Below are 24,303 nucleotides of genomic sequence, written 5' to 3'. Positions count from 1 at the left end.
TGTGAATCCCTTGCATCCTACTTTTTAGGGAAGGTGCAAGCTATTTATCGGACATTCCCTGTTACAGGGCACAGTGAGGAAAGTACCAATGGGGTTCACCATCAGACTACTCTGCTTGTTTTCCCCCCCCTTACCTCGGACGGCTTTGACAAACTTGCATTGCAAGTCAAATCCGGATCTCCATCCGATCCGGTAAGGCCTGCTCTCTTTCGGGATCAGGCTTTTATGGGGCGTTCAGCTATATGCTCCCTTGTCAATCTGTCCTTGGAAACGGGAGTAGTTCCAGCCAAGTGGAAACAAGCCGTGGTGTCCCCAATTATTAAAAAGCCCACCCTGGACCCATCCAAGCCTGAAAGTTATCGCCCCATCTCGTTGCTACCCTGGCCAGCCAAGATTACTGAGGCCCACGTCAATCTGGCCCTGTCTGAGCATTTGGTACGAACTAATGCCCTCGATCCCACACAAAACGGATTCCGTGCTGGGCACAGTACGGAAACCGCGTTACTTGTGATGGTGGAACATCTCCGGGCGAGGTTGGATGCTGGTCAAACGGCGGCGCTTATCCTATTAGACCTTAGCGCCGCCTTTGACACGGTGGACCACAGCATCCTCCTGCACCGGCTCGAGGAGACTGGTATTGGCGGTCAGGTGCTGCAATGGTTCCGCTCCTTTTTAGACGACCGCTCCTTCTGTGTTGCCATCCCTCCCTTCAAGTCCAACTACCAACCGCTGGCCATGGGGGTTCCGCAAGGGTCCTCGCTGAGTCCCACGTTGTTCAATCTCTACGTGAGACCGCTGGCTGATGTCGCTAGGCAGTGGGGCCTAACCTTGGTCTCATATGCCGACGACACACAGCTGGCGGTTACTCTCAGCGGGGACGTGGAAATTGCGGCCCCCAGGTTTCAGTCTGGACTGAAGGCGGTGGCTAGTTGGCTGACAGGCAACTGCCTTCAGCTCAATGCCACAAAGACGGAGGTGATGGTCGTCGGTAAGGGAGTGGAGTTGTGGGGTGACCAATGGTGGCCTTTAGAGCTGGGACCCACTCCGACTCCGGTGTCGGAGGTGAAAAACCTCGGGGTATGGTTGGATGCCGGCCTCTCTTTTGTAGGGCACACACAAAAGACTGCGGCCTGTTGTTTTGGACTACTAAGAGGCTTGAGGCCAGTACTCAAGTTCTTTGATGCCCCAACCAGGCAACTGGTGATCCAGGCTACTGTCATCTCTCGCCTGGATTATGCCAGTTCTCTCCTGGCTGGGGCTAACCAGGCCGAGCTAACCCGTTTGCAACGGGTTCAGAATGCCGCGGCGAGAGCGATTGTTGGCCTGCCCAGATTCAGTTCTGTGGCAGGTGTCCTTCGCTCTTTACATTGGCTTCCGGTTAGGAAGCGCATTCTTTTTAAGATCTTATGTCTTGCTTTTAAGATTCTGAGAGGTATCGGCCCGGAAATTTTGTCGAGCTGCCTTTCTTTTTATGTCCCCACCCGCAGTCTCCGTTCCCAGGGTCTGGCTCTTGCAGTGGTCCCCAGATTTAGGCTCAGTCGTATGGGAGGCCGTTCATTTAGGGTCATGGCTGCATCAGCATGGAACTCCCTCCCCGTTGAAATTCGTCTGATGGAGGACCTTTTGACCTTCCGGAGGGCGATAAAAACTTTCCTGTTTTAGTTGTTCTGATTTTGTTTTCTGTTGTGTTATGTTCTGCCTTGTCTTTGCGCCGGGACGCTCCTTTGCTGGAGTATCTGTGCGCATAATAAATCACCCTAACATAACATAACATAACATGTCACAAAGCCCTTCCTTTACATTCTCCATTCCAACACCCCCCCCCCACCCCCCGGAGCCATCGCGAGGATGAGAACAGTATTTAACATAACTTACACTGTATAACACAACCCCTTCCTTTCAATTACTGCAAAACGTAACACACATAAAATAGGCAACAAACAGACACGAGGAAAAACTGCAAGCACGGGGGTAGCACACAAACCATAAATGAAACACTGGGAACAACATGACCCACTCCCCAAAACAAAACACTAGAACCCAAACTGCCCACTCACAAAATCTCCTAGCCAACCAGGAGGTCTACGACACCTTCAAATTTGCCCCCGGACCACCTAGACTGGGACACCTGCCCTTTTAATGATGGGCCGCATTTGGAACACAATCAGGAGGGCATACAATTAAATGCAATTATAGAAGCCCACTCACTAGCGCATACTATTGACTTAATAGTCCCGGAGGTAGAGGGCACATATGTTCCAACGTTCAAAGGAAGGGGGAGCTCCACTATTATAGACTATATATTAATATCCTCCTTTGCCAAAAATAGAATTGCCAAGGTCAAAACTAAATGGAGTACCTTTAGTGACCATAACCCCCTTGTTATGGAAATTTGGAAATTATACACACTTTTGGGGGGGGGGCAAACCCACAAGGGGGGGGGGGGCACCAGCCTCCAACCAATAGACCAGGGAAGGCGACTAAAGTGGGCAAGGATAAATTCCCATGAGTTCTACAAAACACTAGGCCAAAAAGGAAGAAAAGAGGTAGAAGACTGTTTGGACCCCCTAAAAGAAGGATTAGAATTAGTGGAGTCATTTACATCCCTGACAAGTTTAGTGGATAAAATGTTGTAAGTCAAAGGGCCGAGGAAGGATTCCAAGAACCCACGGTGGTTCGATAAGAGCTGCTCCAAAGCCTTAAGGGACCTAAAAGCTTGTCTCAAAATCAAACCGAGGAATAAGATAGAAGTGGCCATCTGTAGATCAAACTATAGATCCAAAGTGAAAGAGAGGAAGAATGTGCTACAAGCAGAGGTTTGGGCAGACCTGAGAGAGGCGGGAGAAAACAGGGACTTTGCAGAATTCTGGAGAATTGTAAATAGGCCCTGTTTTAACGAGAACTCCGCCCCGGTGATCAGTAGCAACATCCTCCCAGATCAATGGGTCAATCACTTCCAAGGGCTATACAATAAGTCAAAGCTAGAAATCCAGGAGGGCGAGTGGCAGGGTACCCGGAGTGATAAAATAATCCTCTCACTAGAGGAGATAACAAAAGCGATCAGCGGGTTGACCCCTAACAAGGCCCCTGGACCGGATGGTACTCCACCGGATCTATATAGAAGTAATATAGACTTATGGGCCCCGATCTTAACCAGGGTCTTAAACGCGGCCATCAAATCCGGGCTACCACGCTCCTGGTCCACTGCACTGATTGTACCCATTTTTAAGAAAGGGACAAGGGATGATCCTAAATGTTACCGGCCGATCTCGCTCATAGATGTTTCTGCCAAAATTTTGGGTCGAGTGATTTTAAATCGGCTCATGGAGTGGACTGAGGAACATCACATTTTAGCTGACATACAGTATGGGTTCAGAGAGGGCAGATCGACCAGTGCCTAAATTTGTATCTTTTGACAGCCAAATATACAAAAGCCGGCAAGGGCACGGTCTATATGGCATTTATGGACCTGGCCGCAGCCTTTGACAATGTCAATAGGACTAAACTGTGGTCTATGATGCATAACCTAGGTATTGAAGAGGGGCTGATAAACATCTTGAAAGAGCTGCACTGGAACACTACGGCCATGGTCCGTTTTAGTCCAGGGGGGGGCGAACTGACCAATTTCTATGCTCAGGAGGAGTAAGGCAAGGGTGCATATTAGCCCCTTTTCTCTTCTCCCTCTACATTAATGCCATAGAGAGTGCCCTCACCGCCCTAGAAGTTGATTGCCCCAAAGTAGGACCGCGTCAAATTCCAGTACTATTGTACGCGGATGACGCGGTCCTGCTGGCCAGGACCCCAAGGGCTTTACAACTTTTGGTGGACGGATTTGTTAAATTTATGGCTGACTTGGACCTATCTGTCAACTTAAATAAATCCTTTGTCATGGTGGCTGGCAAAAAACGCGCCAATAAGAGTGTGTTTAAGATAGGGTCACATACCTTGGGTAAAGTAAACACCTTCCCCTACCTAGGTCTGCTATTTGATGGTGACATTCAGTTTAGCCAGCTGTTCGAGGATCATTGTACCAAGCTTGTTTCCTCGAATGGGGCCATATCGAGCTTTGCCCGTAGGTTGGTGCGTTGGTGCCCAGAACAGATAATGGCATTATATGGCTCAATCAGTACAGCAAAGGCCTTGTATGGTGCTGAGGTATGGGGTTTCAGGGACTGCAAGCAACTCCAACAACAGGAAGATACATTTTTCCGCAGAATCCTGAAAATCCCACACACCATCCCTGCCGAAATTGTCCATGCCGAACTGGGGATGCCACATATCTCAGACAATGCTAAGCTAAGGCCAATCATGGCATGGACTAGAATCTGGACTAACCCAGAGGCATCCCTGAGCAGGGAAATTGTGTCAGACTGCTTGCAGAGAGACAAGGGGCTACAAATCCCTTGGCTAAAATACGTGAAAGACTCCTTAGTGAACATTGACCAGTCCCAACTTTTTAACGATCCATCCTCGATTTCAAATAGTTGTAAACTGAAGGTGAAAAAATTGCTTTTAGAAAAATTTGAATCTGACAGAAGAGGCCTGGGCTTAGCAAAGAAATCAATAGCAGCTCACGATCTTGTAAGAAATGGGGTGGGAATGGAATCATATCTGTTTCTGATGTATAGCCAAAATGATCGTTTTTTAATGTGCCGTTTTAGGCTCAATTGGTTACCAAACATTTTAGCTTATCCTGCTGGTTTTACTGTAACAATTGAGCAGAAGGGTGCCTGCGGCAGCGACAATAGGTCTCCACAGGACACCCTTCATTTTGTACTTTTATGGTCATTTTATAGAAATCCTAGAAGCTCGTTTTTGGTAGACATTCTCAGGAAACAGAAATACCGCCATGCAACAGCTGCTCTGTTGTTTCTACAGAAAGCTAGTGATACCCATACTCTATGTGTTATTTTAAGTTTTATTAAAGTAGCCGTAAGATTGAGGAATACAAGAAATTAATTTGTTTTGTAAATAATCAGACTCGCTTCATGAATTATACCCTCTCCTTTTTAAAGTTGTTTTTTATTATTAAAAGTTCAGGAATGATATTTAATGAAATTTTATCATGTAATGTGTTTTTATGAGGAATTTTTATTCTTCGAAATAAAGATTTACTGAACATAACTTACACTGTATAACACAACACCTTCCTTTCAATTACTGCAAAACATAACACACATAAAATAGGCAACAAACAGACACGAGGAAAAACTGCAAGCACGGGGTTAGCACACGAACCATAAATGAAACACTGGGAACAACACGACCCACTACCCAAAACAAAACACTAGAACCCAAACTACCCACTCACAAAATCTCCTAGCCAACCAGGAGGTCTACGACACCTTCTTAGCACCATTTGACTAACAATCACATCACAGCCCTTCTCTGCAGCTGGATCTTCTATGACAATCCCCCGCCCCTCCCCTCCAACTGCAGCAGATGAAAATTACTGCCATATCTGTATCAAAACCGGGTTGCGGTTTTACTCTGCGCAGAGAAAGTCTGCAGACCCAGTGGGCCTTGGATTTCAACTACTGTTAAACGTTACACCCGAAACACCTAGTTTCTCCCTAACTAGGGCCACAAACTCAGAATCACTATCCATCCGTTACCTCATGGGTGCTTTTACCATCCAATCTTTGCATCTCCTTCATGCATTTGTCGCTTCCTCCACCACTTAAGCTATCTTGACAGTGTTCTTTAATGTTAGATTACTGGCAGTCCAAAGATTCTCTTCCATTTTCTTATTGCTACACTGAACAATAAGTTGGTCCCTAATAAGCTCCTCGGGCATGGGCAGATACTTGCACTTTATGGTCAACTCTCAGCCTGGCAACAAAATTCATCCACCGATTCATTGAACTTCTGCGGCGGAGTGTAGAATTTGTGGCGTTGCAGGACAATGTTCAGCATTTTGGCGAAACACTTATGTAAGCGTAAATTCGCTTCTTTATAAACATCCCCTATCACGTGACCATTTTCCTCATACTCTTGTGGTTAGTAATTAAAGATATGTTTACATGCTGTGCCCAGACACCCAGTCAATAATGCTCTCTTCCTGTGGGGCGAAAAATGTGTTCCTCCTAGTGCCATCAAATAATTCGCAAATGTTTCCACCCAATCTTCCCATTCAATAGGGGGGTCACCTTGCTGCACTGAAAAACGATTGTGGCACAGCCATGATGGACTTTACAGTGTAGAGGACAATGGTTTGAAAGTCCAAGTATTCACATGTACAAAAAGAAATAAATAAAAATGTTTAGGCTTCGTCCCCCAATACCAGTCAAGTGCAGAAAAGAAGAAGCACCACTACATGGCAGTCCATATTAATTTTTCCCAGTCTTGAAACTCTATGGTCCCGTATTCCGTATGACTGTAGGTGGTGCCACTAAACGAGCCACAGAGGATGGCCACGACTTGAGGAGGCTGCACACTGCAGTAAGATAACATCCTCGCTGTAAACGCCCCCTGACGTGTTTCTGGTGGCATGCCAGTAGCGTGCGCTAACTCAGAGCGCTCGTGCTCCATGAGCGCTCCTCGGTATGCATGCGCACTGGCTCGACCTAGCGCCCCTGGATCACTCGCTCACAAAGAAATGCCCCGACGCAGGCCCAGTAGGGCACACCTTCAAAAAACTCCAATAGTCCAAATACAAATCACCCTCTGTGACGATGGCTTAATGTCACTACAGCACTTGTGGGGGCCGCAACACAGGTTTTCTCTGCTGTATCGGAACACGGGTGTCTGGGTATCCCATCCTCGTCGCCAACTGCTGTACTTTCTTATTTTCTGCCCACTGCTGTATTCTCAGATCACAAGTAACTTGATATCTTTTTGTCAACTGTGTCCTTGTACACACTTTACCTTTCTCTTTACCACATCTGCTTACATTTTACTTGTCTCTGCAGTCCTGTCTAGATCAGCAGAATACTCTCATTTGAAACTTTCCAGCTCATAAAGTCAAATGGGGGATACGCGGTATCTGTCAGTTTAAACAGTTTTAGGGAAGGAACACAGGCCCTGGGTACCTGGTTGGCAGGAGCCCAGGGCACACTCCGTCAAGCACATCAGCAGTCAGAAAAAAGTGGGGGCATACAAATGCAAGAAAGATGGCACTTTCTCACACATATTGTGCATTATGGTCTTCTGAGAGTTATGTGAGACTTGCGGATTGCTCAGTAGAGCACCAAGAAGAGGGCACAGCAGGCAGCCAGGACTCTGCTGTGGTTTGATTGAAGACCAACTGTTTGGTTTCACTGCAGACAGCATTAAGTTTGTTGAGGCGGGTGCTAGAAAAGCAGAAGTAGAGGCAATTGCAATAGTCCAGTTGAGAGAGGACCAGGGCCTTGATGAGGTGTCTAGCATTTATTGTGCACATCTGATGCTTCTGAACAGCTTGACTGGGTAGTTGGCATGGTCACTGGCTGATTTCAATGGCAATAGATGACCAATCACCAGGTGCCACTTAATGATTACCACCATGCAGGGAAGGCATATGGGCAAGATCTGTTTGACCAGCGTTCACAATTTTAGCGCTGGAGCCCAAACAGAACACCTGCATTTTAAAATGATGACACTGAGTCAGGTAGGTATAGGCATTGGATACAGAGTTAAGACAACTATGAAGTACTAGAAGGCCCGGTTATGCCCTTGGATAAACTACACAATCATGCATCATACAGATGGCCACAAGTTATCTTGTTTTTAGTCTTACTGCAGGGTTCTTGTGTTCAGTGTAAACCCCCCCCCCTCTCCATTTATTATGTGAAGTATGGAAATTAATGCATCAGAAGATTTGTGTACATGATGAAATAGTACTGCCCAATAAAACTAACTTTCCTTGTAAAGTTAGACTTGTTAAACACAATTGTAGCTTCAACCACCGTAAAAGTTACTTTTCGAATGTTGACGGAAAACTAACAAATCAATCATGATGCTTCCATTACAAATGCCACTCTACACATTCTGCCAGTTACCGGCTGAAAGTATGCAGCAATGGGTCTACAAAATAACAGGTAGTCCAGCCTCATGCAGGAATCAGTCATCTAATAAAAACGAAAGTGCCCATCTGCTGAGGTTACACTTCCTTTAGGAAGTAACTTTTGTGAAACCCCAGTTAAATTACTGAAATGATGCATCCAGAATGAGGGTCACAGTCTATTATGCTAGGCCTTCAAACAGAGGAACAACTTGAAGTTGCCAAATAAACGTGTAAACAGAGTATGACTAAACATAGTTTAATAGTTTTTGTAAGAGATCAACCTTTTGTACATGGCCACCTCAGATTTTTCGCTGTTTTCTGGAAATGACTTTTGTTGGCTTTAGAACCTTGTGCATTTTACATCTGCTAGCCAGGAGGGAGACAAGTAGGTGCCTGAATGTAGGAGGTAACCAGAGCACAAAGTTGCTAGGATACCGATACCCCTCCGACTCCATGGGGCCCAGTTAGGTCTCGTGAAAAGAACCACGTGTTTTTGGAAACAAAATACGTAGGTATTAATGCATGCACTTAGTAGAGTTTGCTGCAGTTGAAAGTCTTTTTCTATAAATATCTCAGTGAAAGAGCTAAGGAGTGGCGAACACAGGGCTGGTCCCTGTGTAGTCCCGAAGAAGTGCTTGGGGTATGCACGAAACATGTCGACTTAGGAGTTGATAGGCACATCTGGACACATTAAGTTTAGGGCAGCCTATCTCCCCACCCCGTTTTTAATATTACCACCTAGAGGTCAGAATAAAGTTTATTGAAAACCTACTGGACAGGTATTTTTAACCCACATCACATAGTCCACTCCCCACAAATACACATGCACCACACATAGTCCATAAAAGTGCTCCTACGTAACTTCGCAAGTCGTAGCACGCCCCAGCCCGTAGAGGACTGGGATGGCCCCAATGATGAAGCATGTCACTGTGGGGCAACCCCGGTGAGTGAGGGGACACCTAAAAAAGGAACAACTTTTCCTTTTTTATATACATTATACACAATCCCTACAGTCAACCCCAGTGAGTGCTGGCTGTGTTTTCTTCTAGCAAGGCTCTAAGGTATCTGGAAACAGAAACCTTTTTTGTTTAGCCAGGAGTAAAGCTCATGTGCTTCATGTTTAAATTGACTTATTCCTGATTGACACATGTAACTGCAGCACGTCCCTAGTATACAGTGTATAAAAGGCGCCCACGTCACTTGTTGACTGCGGCTCTTAAGTCATGCCATTATTTTAGATTAGCAGTCCAAACAGAGCTACAGGCCTGTTGTGTGGCCACACTGCTGTAGTGTAAAACCTGCAGTGCAATCTGTCAAAATAACTCATTTTGACAGAAAAAGGCCTCCTTTTTAAACATTAATATGCCATACCCATGTAGGTCTTGTAGACCACAAGAAAGGGTGCACAGGCTTAAAAAGTGCGAGGAGTAAAACAAATTATTTTATAACCATGTCCCTATAGTAACATGGTCTAAAAAGCCAAGAAAAGATTGAAATACTAATACTGCTAACTCAGGAACTGGACCGGGTAGAAAATTAAAATACTGAAAACATTTTGATAGATACTAAAACCCCAATTCAGTGGTGACTTATAAATAATAAAGAAAAGTAATTTTAGAAAGTTGTCTTTACCCTGCTTGAAGTACTTAGAAGACAATTTAATTAAACTCTCCAGCAAATCCCAGCCTGTAGTGGGCCTGAATGAGGTGTGAATGTCCTCCAAGGAGCGACACAATAGGTCTCTTCGATTGACAGGTTGGCCTGAATGGTCACAAATGACACCTTCGAGCTTTGCAAAAATATTCAGAGTAGGGACTGTGGGCATTCTACTGGCACAACAGTGTTAAATCCTGCCTGGCATGCCTGTCTGAAGCATGAGCAAAGCTTAAAAGGCTCAAACAGGACAAAAGAACAATTACCGTGAACCTCCTCTTTGGGCACGGATGGACCCTGCTTTGTTTCACAAGACTTCTGCCCTTTGTTTTTGTGGGACCAAGGCCCTCTTTAAACTGGATTTTAGTGTTAGATTAGAGAGGACATTGTTGATGTCCCTACAATACTCCCACAATCATCCCCACCCCCCAGAGCACAAGCTTAGTGTGCCAGAAGATTTTCATCATCTTGAAAATCCCCAAGCACATGGCATTCTGGACCAATTTGCAATAAGAAAGCCTAATCCTCACAACGCTTTCTGAACATGTGGAAGAACCCAAGACGACTGAACCTGTTGTATGTGGCCTGAGCGGAGCCCCTTGAACCCATGACAAAGGGCCAGTTCGCTGGCCTGCTCTGTGACTACAAGGACACAAAGAGGCCTTTTTCTGAAAGTGCCCAGCTGACCAGTGGCCACTAGAGTTGGGTTGGAGTTTGTTGTAGGCCTCTGCCTGATAATGAAAGTTTTTAAGTCCCATTCCTGGAGGTTCTGGGGGCTTTAGAAGTGTAATACTGTGGTTGTTTGGGACTTAGAAGAAATGTCTGTTTATGTCTTAGGGCTTAGGAACTTTTGGACTTTCAGAGTATCACTGGGACTAGTCCACAGAGGGTTACCTCAAATAACATCTAGATCCTGGTCTACCCATTCCATAGACCATCACTGGCGCTTTGACCTTTTTGAAGCCATTTCTATTAAAAACTTCACAAATCTGGTTCCCCTTGATGGATTTTTGTCATTTGTTTATTAAATGTCACCGTATTCTTCTAATTTGGTTTTAGAAATTGTTGTAACAATGCTGAATTTGTTAACTGTGCAGCTGATATAGAAAAAAGGTTCCTGGAAAGGGGCTATGAAATCCTAAAGCTAGAAAGAGAGCTTTCCATCTGGGCAGGAGTGAAACATTGAAGACTAAGACAAGAGCGGAGGGCAGAATTATACCGCCCTGGTCAGATTGATTACAATTTACCACCCATGGTCATACAAAATATATGGCATACTTAAACGTCTTTGGTATCTTCTTACATCAGATGTCATATTGCAACTGCATACACTGAGCCATCCTAACGTTACCTACCGCAAAGCCAAAACTATACGTAATATTCTTAGCCCAATGTACCCCAGGGTGCGGGAATTTGGGAAGACAAACGTAAAAAGGTTCATACAAATGTGGAAAATGCAGCATGAGCAGATTATCTATTCATGACTTTGAATATAATGGCTCAAGGAAGTATCACAGAGACACACACATTTGTGATTTATGCCATCATTTGTAAATGTGAAAAGTATAGGCAGTACAATCAGATGTCTTAAAGATCGTATCTCGGAACACTTCAGGGCTCTGAAGAATTTGGATACCAGATACCCCATTGTTGTTCATGCCCTAGACTGTGGGGCACAAGGCAAACAGTTGACCTTTAAATTCCATGGTATTGAATCTGTGAAATTGGATGCTAGGGGTGGCAAACGAGAGTGTAAACTCAGACAAAGGGAAGCACGATGAATCCTACGATTACGGGCTATAGAAATGGGCTTTAACATCGATAATTAATTACAGTACTTTTTAGGTACTTGAAGTATGAGATTACTTTGCACTCCTTTACTATTTGGGTTACTTTGCCTGCTTAAATTTGCTCAACTGTTCTATTTTCACACTGTTTTTGTTCGATCTTACCTATGATGTACTGATATGATGATTCTTTCTCTCATTTGATATTGGAACACTGTAACTTAGGATATCGATGTATTAGTGAACTCTTCATTGCATAACTCGTTTGGTCCACCGTATTGAGTGATTTTGTTTTCTGTGTTCTCCTACCTGCCTCTACATGTATCTCAACTTGGGGACTTTACTTTTGGTACCTATCTGGGCTGCCACTATGACTGACTATGACTTATGAGCCCATTCTACTATTTGGGAGACTTTTGGTGACTTTTAACTGAACTTTTGGTTCTACTATTGGGACACATTTATCATAGCCTGCTGGTTGACTTTTGACATAATCTGACTCAATTCGGAGTCATCCAAGATGGCGCTCACGATGTCACAGATGTATGCATTCTTGTTTCTCATTGATGTATTACGATCAGTCCTTACCTTCCCTCAATTTCTATTTTTATGAACATTAAAGATAAGTCTTAGATTTGTTAGAACATACATGCTCAGCTTGCTGACTTAGAATTTATGTATTCAATTACATTACAGAATCATCTAAAGATGGCGCTCACAACGTCCTATGATGCGTGTAGTCTGTCCTTTTTAGGGCTCGGCTATAACGCGCTGAAAGCGCGTTCTCGCCGAGAACTATTGTCGCCGTCTCAGCAGTCTTGAGACGCCGAAGGGAGACAAGACCTGGCCGCGCGCAGCGTTTTTCCATAGGATAACGTTGTGCGCGCGGCCAGGTCTTGTCTCCACAGCATGCATCGCAGGCCGGATCGCGTCGCGCGCCTCTGTGGAATGCAGGGGGAGTCTGCATACCAGCGCGCGGCGCTGATCAACAGGCAGGGTCAGGTTTTTTGTTTTTTTTTCGCTGTGAGCATATGTGAGCGTGCATCACGCCCGACTCGCACATAGTTCTTAGCATACAGATGCTGGGAACGGGGCCTTGCTGCGATAATTGCACTGTACTCCAAGCAATAAATAAATACAGATTTTTTTTTAAACGAGCCTACTATCCCAATTCTAAACCCCATGCAGATAGATCCCAGCTATTTCTGCTCATAAAGCCGGCCAATCTAACCGGCATTTGCTCTATATATTACTTTCATCACTACCCATTGTGCTTTAAGATTTTGGTCATTGGCAAACCTGCAAATCTAGCTCGAAGTAGTAGCGAATTACTTTACAGGAATCATCTTGATTGCAGGAGGAGCATCTCGAACCTGAGGCCTCTGCATAGGACAGAAATCCGAGTTTGTCTGTGCATAGGCATGTGCGTGTGTATGTTTACATGTTGCGTGAGGCACAAGTGAGATCACATAATTAAAACAAGGCTGTGATGGTAATGGAAATTTAAAAAAAATAGTATATATTTGTATTTTCTTTGCAAGCGTCTAAACACGTAATTCTACATTGGGCTAAAATGCATATGTATTTACATCACACAAATCTATCGCACAGGGAGACAATGTGATTTGCCATAAATCACACCATTTTTACAGAGGCCAGACGACTGGGTTCCACGGTCAAAACCATGACAACTGCACCACCTCTCAATCTTATGACCCTGAAATGTACATTGTATCTTCTTGCAGCTTCCCACTGCGCTGGGGATCTTTCCTACACTTCATTAGGAAACGTAGCAGATTGGCTTAGTAGCTGAGTTATGGGTCATGAGAATTTCCCCATCAAGCCCCTCGAATATCACCCTCTATTCTGCTATTTTAAATAAGACCTCTTCAGTTGTTCAGCATGCAAGTCACAGCACCACTGCCGTGCACACACGGACACCACCACTGCCGTGCACACACGGACACCACCACTGCCATGCACACACAGACACCACCACTGCCGTGCACACACGGACACCACCACTGCCATGCACACACGGACACCACCTCAGCCATGCACACACAGACACCACCTCAGCCATGCACACACAGACACCACCACTGCCATGCACACACAGACACCACCACTGCCATGCACACACAAGACACCACCACTGCCATGCACACACAAGACACCACCACTGCCATGCACACACAGACACCACCACTGGCATGCACACACGGACACCACCACTGGCATGCACACACGGACACCACCACTGGCATGCACACACGGACACCACCACTGGCATGCACACACGGACACCACCACTCCCATGCACACACGGACACCACCACTCCCATGCACACACGGACACCACCACTCCCATGCACACACGGACACCACCACTCCCATGCACACACGGACACCACCACTCCCATGCACACACGGACACCACCACTCCCATGCACACACGGACACCACCACTCCCATGCACACACGGACACCACCACTCCCATGCACACACGGACACCACCACTCCCATGCACACACGGACACCACCACTCCCATGCACACACGGACACCACCACTCCCATGCACACACGGACACCACCACTCCCATGCACACACGGACACAACCACTGCCGTGCACACACGGACACCACCACTGCCATGCACACACGGACACCACCACTGCCATGCACACACGGACACCACCACTGCCATGCACACACGGACACCACCACTGCCATGCACACACGGACACCACCACTGCCATGCACACACGGACACCACCACTGCCATGCACACACGGACACCACCACTGCCATGCACACACGGACACCACCACTGCCATGCACACACGGACACCACCACTGCCATGCACACACGGACACCACCACTGCCATGCACACACGGACACCACCACTGCCATGCACACACGGACACCACCACTGCCATGCACACACGGACACCACCACTGCCATGCACACACGGACACCACCACTGCCATGCACACACGGACACCACCACTGCCATGCACACACGGACACCACCACAGCCATGCACACAGAGACACCACCACTGCCATGCACACAGAGACACCACCACAGCCATGCACACACAGACACCACCACAGCCATGCACACACAGACGCCACCACTGCCATGCACACACGGACACCACCACTGCCATGCACACACGGACACCACCACTGCCATGCACACACGGACACCACCACTGCCATGCACACACGGACACCACCACTGCCATGCACACACGGACACCACCACTGCCATGCACACACGGACACCACCACTGCCATGCACACACGGACACCACCACTGCCATGCACACACGGACACCACCACTGCCATGCACACACGGACACCACCACTGCCATGCACACACGGACACCACCACTGCCATGCACACACGGACACCACCACTGCCATGCACACACGGACACCACCACTGCCATGCACACACGGACACCACCACTGCCATGCACACACGGACACCACCACTGCCATGCACACACGGACACCACCACAGCCATGCACACACGGACACCACCACAGCCATGCACACACGGACACCACCACAGCCATGCACACACAGACACCACCACAGCCATGCACACACAGACACCACCACAGCCATGCACACACAGACACCACCACAGCCATGCACACACAGACACCACCACAGCCATGCACACACAGACACCACCACTGCCATGCACACACAGACACCACCACTGCCATGCACACACAGACACCACCACTGCCATGCACACACAGACACCACCATTGGCATGCACACACAGACACCACCACTCCCATGCACACACGGACACCACCACTGCCATGCACACACGGACACCACCCATGCTTAATTTGTAATAAAAAAAACACCAGGGCTTTCAGTTGTAAAAAATTAAGTGAAAGGGCACTCGTCAGGAGGCTACTGTAGTTTGCCATACACATTACGCGACTTTGAGCTATTGGCATTGTAAATGACAATGACTTTTATTTATGTTTTGGCTTTAAAACATAAATAAAAGACCTTGTCATTTACAATGCCAAGACCTTAAACTTGCGTTCATTTACAATGCTAATAGCTCTAACTTTTGCAATGCCGAGACTGTTGCATTGTAAATGCTTGTTCTCTTTAGTTCACAATGTTGTTGTACTCCGTGATCAGTCCTTCCTTTGCTTTTACTATCAAAATATGGCTTTTTAAGTGCGGAAATTGTGGGCAGGGCCGTAACTCATGTGTAATCTGCACTGGGGAATACGTTTAGCCAGATGCCCGCTTGGGCCGGCTTAATATATGGGATGATACGGACCTAACTGAGACGGAACAGCAGTTCGCGACGCTGGGCTTCACGCTGATTAAGAGGGAGATAGCGAGAGGATGGGGTGGAACGGCACCGCCGGCAGTGGCAAAATGGTTGAAAACATTTGACAGATGTATGGTAGCTGAGAAAGAAGTGTTTATAGCCAGGGGGTGCCCGAAGAAATGGGATAGAAAATGGTCAAAGTGGAATTCCTATAGGGGAGAGATATGTATATCACCTGTGGTGGAATTGGAGCTGCGGAGAAATAGAGACAGAATAGCGACTGTTTAATGCATATTTTTTTTGTCCTAAATCGGGTGAAACATGTAACTTGCAGGTATTGTGTGTAATTATTGCCTATTTGTCTGTCTTGCAATTGATCAATACAAATATATATTTTTTAAATATATATGGATATTTAAAGACACTCTAAGAATGCGCCTTTGCCAGACACCACGTTGTTTGAGGAGCACTCTCCTTTGTATCGGAGCCATATCAAGGTAATAGTAACTCAAGAAGAGTTGCCTCCTTGTGGTATTATTAATTTGAGCTTGGGATGTTGTTTTATTTATGGTTCGCTGATTTTCGTATGTACACAGGAACCTTTATTTAAATGGTTGTTTAAGTGCCTCGTTTTCGTAAATATACTTGCCCATAGTTTGACATGTGACCTTTAAAATAGGCTCTGAACTGATTACGCCTGATTTAAGGAGTTGTAGACCACATTATCTTTGTTTTTGCTATTAACTATTGCCGTAATTAGTGATGTTTAATCAATCCATAGATTTATGTTTATTACATATTCTTAGAACTTATGGTTATATGCATTACATTTCAGGACTTTGCCTGGATGTTCTCTTAAGACATTACATTTTAAACATAAGCACCCAAGCTTATACTTGTTTTGCCAGACTAAATACAAGATTTGGCGAGTTGGTTGGGAGTGTGATAATTCTAAATAGTTCGTTGGGTGTGCGCACGGGTCGGTGGGGTAATTTTTTTCTCCTGATAGTGAGCACTTTTTTTCTCTATATTATTCCGGTCACCTACAGGTTATCTTCTTATGAAGTTCTTTTCTGTGAATTTATCTGGTGGGGTCTCTAGTTGATCTTTTCTGATCCTTGGCTCTATTTTTCTCTCTCGCACAATGAATATAAGACACATGTGGCCCTCTGCTATTTGCTCCCACTCTATCTGTAACTACTGAATATAGAGAGGACTGTTGCTGTGACCATAGTGGCTATAACGTGGGCTTACTTGTTTAATTTTGGCCCTGAAGAAGTCAGTGGATACATCAACGGAGACGAAACATGTTGGCTAGGAGTTCTTTTGCTATTGGCCAGAGCCACTGGTTATGTACCTTTATGATGGTGGCCAGAAGGAACTACTTGTCAGTAAAGCTTGAAATAAAGATCAAAGAAGACTTCTGTAAAGAAAAACTGTGTGGACTCTTTCTAATTAATATGAACGCTCTTTCCTCAAGATATTAATCATTTGGTTGGTTTCAGATTTTTATTGCATGAGTTTTACCTTTATTACTGTTTTAGTAATGCATATACACCATAAACTCAGCACTAAGTTAGGCTTGTCTGCTCTGTGCCATAGCTAACAGAGGGTTGACTTTGAGCAATCACTGTGATAAGAGGTGTTAGTATTTCTTGAGGTGGGTATTCGCCAACCCCCAAATACTAACCCAATTGCTCACAAGTTTAAATTTGTAAAAATTTCGCAAAGTTAACAAAATCCTAGTACACAATAAATGAAAAAAAACTCAAAATAAATGATATCTTAGATAATGAAAATCTGGATTTTCTAGCGCAACAAGAATGCTATGCATTCCGCTTTATTCCAAGCCCTCTTGTCACTAAATCTTGCCCTTTTAACTTTTAACTGGCCTTTACCACACTTTATCTTTTCCATTACTATTTTCCCTAAACCTTTAGTTTTTTACTCGTATACCTCCCAATTTGTTTTATCCAATGCTCTTGATGTCCTAATTTACTTACCCCACATTTTAGGTCTCACCTACAGCCAGCTTTTAGTTATTTGTTGCTGAAGAGACTTGTTGTGGACAATACCAATCCCTGCAGTGGTCTTTAAGTCAGCCTGTTTCTTACCACTGGTTGACTTATTATTCAATGCTCTTCCTTCCTCCTATTGTGTTTGTTTCCCTCTGGAGCACAGCTTTTTTACCACGCTGTTGAACTGATGCCTTGTATCCTTCCACTACTAACATTCAGGGACTAATTTTTCTTAATCTTTCAGAACCCCATGGAAGTGCATATATTTGCTTGCTTTCTCAATTGAGTGCTGCTTCCTAACTCAAACAGTCACCTCCATGTACTCTATTGTTCCTTGTCCATTTACCAATAATTCCAAGCTTTGGCTGCCATGTAGAGAAGGAGCGTCCTCCACTATGGGATCGGCAGATCCGGGGGGGGGGGTTCTGCAAGGAAAAGGGACACTGATCACAGGTATCTGGTGAGATGTGGAAGGTCATTCATTTGTTGATGTATGCTGGTCCTTCATTGTGCAGGGCTTTGTATTAACAAGTCAGCATCTTGAACTGGCATCTCTTCTGGAAAGGGAGCCAGGGTAGCTTCTTGAGGTCTCGAGTCTGTCTGGGGAGGTCAAGAATGAGTCTTGCCGCTGTGTTTCGAGTTGTCTTTAGGTGCACAGTAATTCCTACATACACACTGGTGACAATGGCTTCAGCGACAGACCTTCTGGTGTCAATTAGGAGCCACATGAAGATCTTGCGGAGCATGCGCAAGGTGTGGAAGCAGGCAGACATGACTGTGTTTACATGTTTCTGCATGGATAACCCGCAATCCAGGATGATGCAGAGGTTGCAGCCATGGTCTGTTGGGACAGGGGGAAGGGCAGAGTTCAGCAGGCCACCAAGTGTTGTTCCATGGCGAGGTGTTGCTCCAAAAGATGAGGACTTTGGTCTTGTCCGAGTTGAGCTTGAGGCAGTTGTCCATCTAATAGGCGATGTTCATCATACATCTGTGGAAGTTGGTTCTGGTGGTGGAGGGGTCGCCTGACAGCGAGAGGATGAGCTGGGTGTCATCAGTATAGGAAAGGATACTGAGTCCGTACGATCTGGCTATGTTGATCGGGGGGGGGGGGGGGGCATGTACGTGTTGAAGATGGTGGGGCTGAGAGACGACCCTAGTGGGAATCCGCAGATGATCTCCTTGGGTTCAGAAGTGAATGGTAGGAGACTAATTCCCTGTGTTCTTTTGGCGAAGTAGGAGGCGATATATTTGAGGGTGTCTCCCTGGATTCCGATTTAGCAGTCGGTTGATCAAGATGGGGTGGGAGACAGTGCTGAAGGCGCCGACAGGTGCAGGAGGATGAGGGCTGCTTTTTGCCATGGTTTAAGAGGGACCCAATATTGTCAGTGGCTGCTATCAGGTATTGGCTACGAATGTACTGGTATTGGCTACGAATCTTGTTTGAGAGGGGTCCAGGATGTTGTGGTGTTTCAAGTGTTTGGTGAGTTGCTGGTTGATTGCCTTTTCAAGAACCTTCGCCGGAAAGAGGAGCAGGGAGATGGGCCAGTAGTTCTTTTGATTTGCTGGGTCAGGGGATAGTTTCTTCAGTAGGGGCCTCACTTCAGCATGTTTCCAGTACTCAGGAAAGGAAGCTGTGGTGATGAAGGTGTTCAGGACATTCTTGAGCTTGTTGCCAATCATCCTGCTGCTGTGGTTGAAGATGTGGTGGGGACATGGGTCCGTGGGTGCCCCTAAGTGTGCAGAGTTCATGAGGGAGATTGGGTCTTGAGGAGTGAGTTTCCCAACGTGTGAGTAGGTGTCCAGGGTGTGTGTGTGTGTGTGTGAGTAGGCTGATGAGGGTGGCGGCTGGGGGGGTTGAGAAGAGTGGTTTGAAGTTTTCGTAAATGGCTGAGATGTTGACATGAAAAAAGTCTGCCAGGATATATCACAGTTCTTGAGAGGTGGTGATGCAATTCCCAGTACTTTCAGCCAATTACAATATAATGGAGGAGTTGAAATCTGCAGTTGACCTGAAGAGTCAAGGGCTAGACGATACTTTTCTAGGCCAGATCTATTGCCCTATGTAAATATGGCACCTACTTCACAGTTCAGGAGTAGAGAGTATACTTCAAAAACGTGGTTTATAAACAGACACAGGATCCAGCCAACCACATGGTCTCATTACCTACTGGACAGCTAAATAAATCTGTTCAATGCGAAATTATTTAAATGTAGTCTCAGGTGACCTATATGTGTTACTTAACACATAACCTTCTATAAGTTATCGAATGTGAAATGCCAACAGGTAAAAACAGTAGTATGTCAAAATTGCTTCAAATCCCATAAGTATATTTCAGATTTCTCTTCTGAGAAGTATTTTATCATTTATAGGGAGTTTAATGTTTCTGTTCAGAAAGTGTGCGTTAGAAACTTGCAGGAAGACATATCCCTGGGTTTGATCACTAATTTGCGACATACCAAAGTTTATTGTCACTACTTTGTCAGAGATAGTAGGCATCTTGCTAGAATCCATCATACAACAAATCCAAGTTTTAAGAGTCAATCTCTATAACTAAGTAGTTTAAAATTGTGTTTCAAACCTTTTCTACCAATCTTTATAATCAGTTGAATCAACTTTCCGAAACAAAAACATTAAACTCAATTGTCACACCTTTCTCCCTCCACCTGAATTGTCTTTACAGTTATATGTAGTGCAATGGTCACTAGGTAGGAAAAGTGTAATTCTAAACTCAGCCAAAACAGAAAATTGAATGTTTTCCCAAGCAAATCAGTAAGGTGAGAAATGTTGTTCGACAGCCAGCAGTATTCTGCCTCGGTCAAACCACATCTGGAGAATAATTTACAGATGCTGTGATGGACTGCAGCTATAAGCGCAGCTGGGATGGAATTACAGACATGGATACCCATTGAGGACATATATACCAGTCTCAGAAAACAAAGTTGCTTCTTGTACCTGTAACAATGAGTGGTTGATGAATGTAGTCAGGCCATTGTCATAGCTTCTGTGAACCAGCATCACAATATGTAAGTAATTAACATATTCCCAGAAAATCCCAGTTAACTTCGAAGCAACACAATAGTGGCTTCTATGTTTAGATAGTTCTAGCAGCTCAATGGTGCACATGCTGGTGTCCATAATCGACTGAAACACCATGAACTAACCACTGTCTCAATTCACATTCAATATGTAAAGTTTTATAATTTCAAGAATAGGTACATAGTTACAAGTGCTGTAGAATTCCTGTGGTCTCTTGTTAGCAAGCGCTTGAGTTTGAATCAGAAACCCAAAAGACAAGTTAGGTCTGGTATGAATGACCGACAATAACCGCCTAGTAAAAAAAAGTGAAGAAAACGTAGGAGAATCATGATCGTCCTTTAGCCGTATTTAATCATGCATGCTTTTCCTCGTTCATCCATAAGTCTCCACAGTGCATTTCGATTGCCCAATCCACTCCCGCCCGAAAATCATCATTAGGTTCAAGACCACGCACACCACCCCCAAACTCCTTTAGCCAACTAGCTCTTACTGACATTCGATAAAAGAAAACAAATAAAATAATTCCTCACATATAACAACTCCATCAGTTACTCATTTATGAAACGCCATAATTCCCAGGTTTCACCAAACCATTACTTGTTGCACAAGACCCAACTTTAAATCATATCCCTCCGCCCCCCTTCGCAGTCTCTCATTGACTGAAGACAATATCAAGAACAAGAGCTCTTAAAGCAGCTATGAAGAAATACAATTATTGATCAATACTAGGTTTTGTGAGGAATTACTTTTCAATTTGGATTGTGGAAGGTATGCTTCTATAGCCCCTTGGTAGGTATCATGTGACATGTTGTATTTAAGAACCTTGTAAAGTACTCTGAAGACAGTTTCATGCAAGACCACAAAAATAAACAATTCAGAACACATGTGGACATCCAAATGAGGCTTTCAATTAACTCCAGCTGAGGCTGTATGTAAGCATTCAATGATTCTCAAAATTCTATAACCACTTATCAATCAATCAGGACACTTGTTAAGCGCGCTACATACCTGTGAGGTATTCAAAGCGCTAGGGGGGGGCTTGCTGCCACTGATCGAAGAGCCAGGTTTTGAGAAGTCTTCTGAAGGCCAGTGGGTCTTGAGTCTGCCGTAAGTTGGTGGGGAGGGTGTTCCAGGTCTTGGTGGCGAGGTGGGAGAAGGATCTGCCGCTGGCGGTCGTTCTTTGGATGCGAGGGACTGTGGCGATGGCGAGGCAGGCGGAGCAGAGCTTGCGGGTAGGTGCATAGAAGCTGAGTCGTCTGTTGAGGTACGCTGGGCCGGTGTTGTGGAGGGCCTTGTGTGCGTGGATGAGGAGCTTGAAGGTTATCCTCTTGTTGACGGGGAGCCAGTGTAGGTCTCTCAGGTGGGGTGTGATGTGGCTGCGGCAGGGGATGTCGAGGATCAGTCGTGCCGAGGCGTTCTGGATGCGTTGCCGCCGTCTCAGGAGCTTGGTTGATGTTCCTGCGTAGAGGGCATTTCCGTAGTCCAGCCTGCTGGAGAAGAGGGCCTGGGTGACACTTCTTCTCGTTTCGGTGGGGATCCACTTGAATATCCTGCAGAGCATTCGTAGGCTGTTGAAGCAGGATGAGGAGACGTGTTGACCTGTTCGGTCATGGGGAGGATGGAGTTGAGGATGACCCCCAGGTTGCGTGCGTGGTCAGTAGGTGTCGGGGCAGTTCCCAGTGCGGTCGGCCACCAGGAATCGTCCCAGGCTGAAGGGGTGGAGCCGAGGATGAAGACCTCCGTCTTGTCCGAGTTCAGCTTCAGTCGGCTGTACCTCATCCATTCGGCGACGGCCTTCATTCTTTCATGGAGGTTGGTTTTGGCGGTGTGAGGGTCTTTGGTGAGGGAGATGATCAGCTGGGTGTCATCGGCGTAGGAGAAGATTTTGAGGTCATGCTGTTGGGCGACGTGGGTGAGGGGTGCCATGTAGATGTTGAACAGCGTTGGGCAGAGGGAAGAGCCATGGGGTACGCAGCAGATGATCTCGGTGGCGGTGGAGCGGAAGGGTGGGAGGCGGACGCTCTGAGTTCTGCCGGAGAGGAAGGATGTGGTCCAGTCCAGGGCCTTCTCTTGGATCCCGGCGTCGTGTAGGCGTGTTCGTAGTGTGCGGTGGCAGACCGTGTCAAAGGCGGTTGACTGGTCCAGGAGGATGAGGGCTGCTGTTTCTCCGTTGTCGAGCAGGGTCCTGATGTCGTCGGTGGCGGCGATCAGGGCGGTTTCGGTGCTGTGGTTGCTACGGAACCCGGACTGGGATGGGTCTGGGATGTTGTTGTCCTTGAGGTAGTGGGTCAGTTGTATGTTGAGACCACTCCAGGTTCCAGTCCCACTAAGTCTAAAGCCCATGTCACGGTTCGTCATTAGGCTTGTGTTGCTGTCCTATAGCTTCTCTCACATGAAGGCCTTACTGATTAACCGGACAGCAGTCACGGACCTTCCTGAAGGGTTTGAGGAGAGGGGTGAGGTCAATATTGAGAATAACACATAATGAGACAGGCAAGAAAGAAGGAACTGCTGTGGGGTCGGCAAGTGAATCAAAGCTCTATATACAATCATTCAGCTCGGAGTGACAGGTGGACAGCATCAGTGGTGAAAAACCAACCAAAGGTTTAGACAGGACAAAACCACGATAAACAGGAGAGCGAAATTCTAGAACGAGAAAAAAACAGAACTTTGGCTCACAAACCATTAATAGGAGGGGGTACAATATCCAGTAGATTCGGAGCATCCAAGACGGGATAAAGCATGAAAAATAATAAACACTTGAGCGCAATTCCCCAACGAGTAGGTTGGGAGCTACTGGTAGCTCTCCTGCTGCAGCTAAATAGCTCTCCTGTGTGCAGCTCAATATACTAAATAGAAACTTTTGCGTGGTTGAATATATGTATACAAAAATTTGAAGGAAAAAAAATTCGTACTAGAGACGAAAATGTGTGCATTTTCAGAATCCACACGCTAATGTTTTGAGAAAAATGGCTGAATTTCCTAAATATATTCAAAGGTTATTTTCAATGATAAACCAGGTTTAATTTTTGAAAACGTTGCTAACATTATGACCTGGCTATGACTATGTATTAACCATGTAAAGGAATTGCACAATGACCAAGCTTTTTTTTGACAACCGTGCCTGAACTGAGCTAATCTCTAGTGGTAATCTTCTCTATGGTAGCCACTAATGGAAACCTGTCTGATGCGGTCACTATCACAACACTAAAAGCATGCGTAGCTCATGATCATTTTCATTGACCGTATGTAGCTTTTAATATGGAAAAGGTTGCAGAACGCTACACAAGAGAGAACGAAGTAAGGGCATCAGGGGACCTGGAAGATTATCTGTGCCACTGGATGTACTTTGCGGTCTGATGAAAACAGAAACAATAAAGGAGGCAAGTAAGAGAAAGACGGCAGAAGGGTGGACGCAGCACACTGTCATACTGAAATATAATTGAACTATGTTGACGGGGGGGGGGGGGGGTTCAAGCTCCTGGGTTTATACTTAG

General features: G+C 45.7%; 1 protein-coding gene across 1 annotated transcript in view; it reads right to left on the bottom strand.

Annotated features, from left to right (window-relative positions):
- UBA2 (ubiquitin like modifier activating enzyme 2) overlaps window positions 1-24,303 on the bottom strand; it is a 184,051-nt gene that overhangs the window by 159,435 nt on the left and 313 nt on the right. The gene's annotated exons all lie outside the window — the stretch shown is intronic.

The sequence above is a fragment of the Lissotriton helveticus genome, chromosome 12, assembly GCF_964261635.1.
Source record: "Lissotriton helveticus chromosome 12, aLisHel1.1, whole genome shotgun sequence".
Lineage (NCBI taxonomy): Eukaryota > Metazoa > Chordata > Amphibia > Caudata > Salamandridae > Lissotriton > Lissotriton helveticus.
This window is presented reverse-complemented; position numbering and strand designations above follow the sequence as displayed.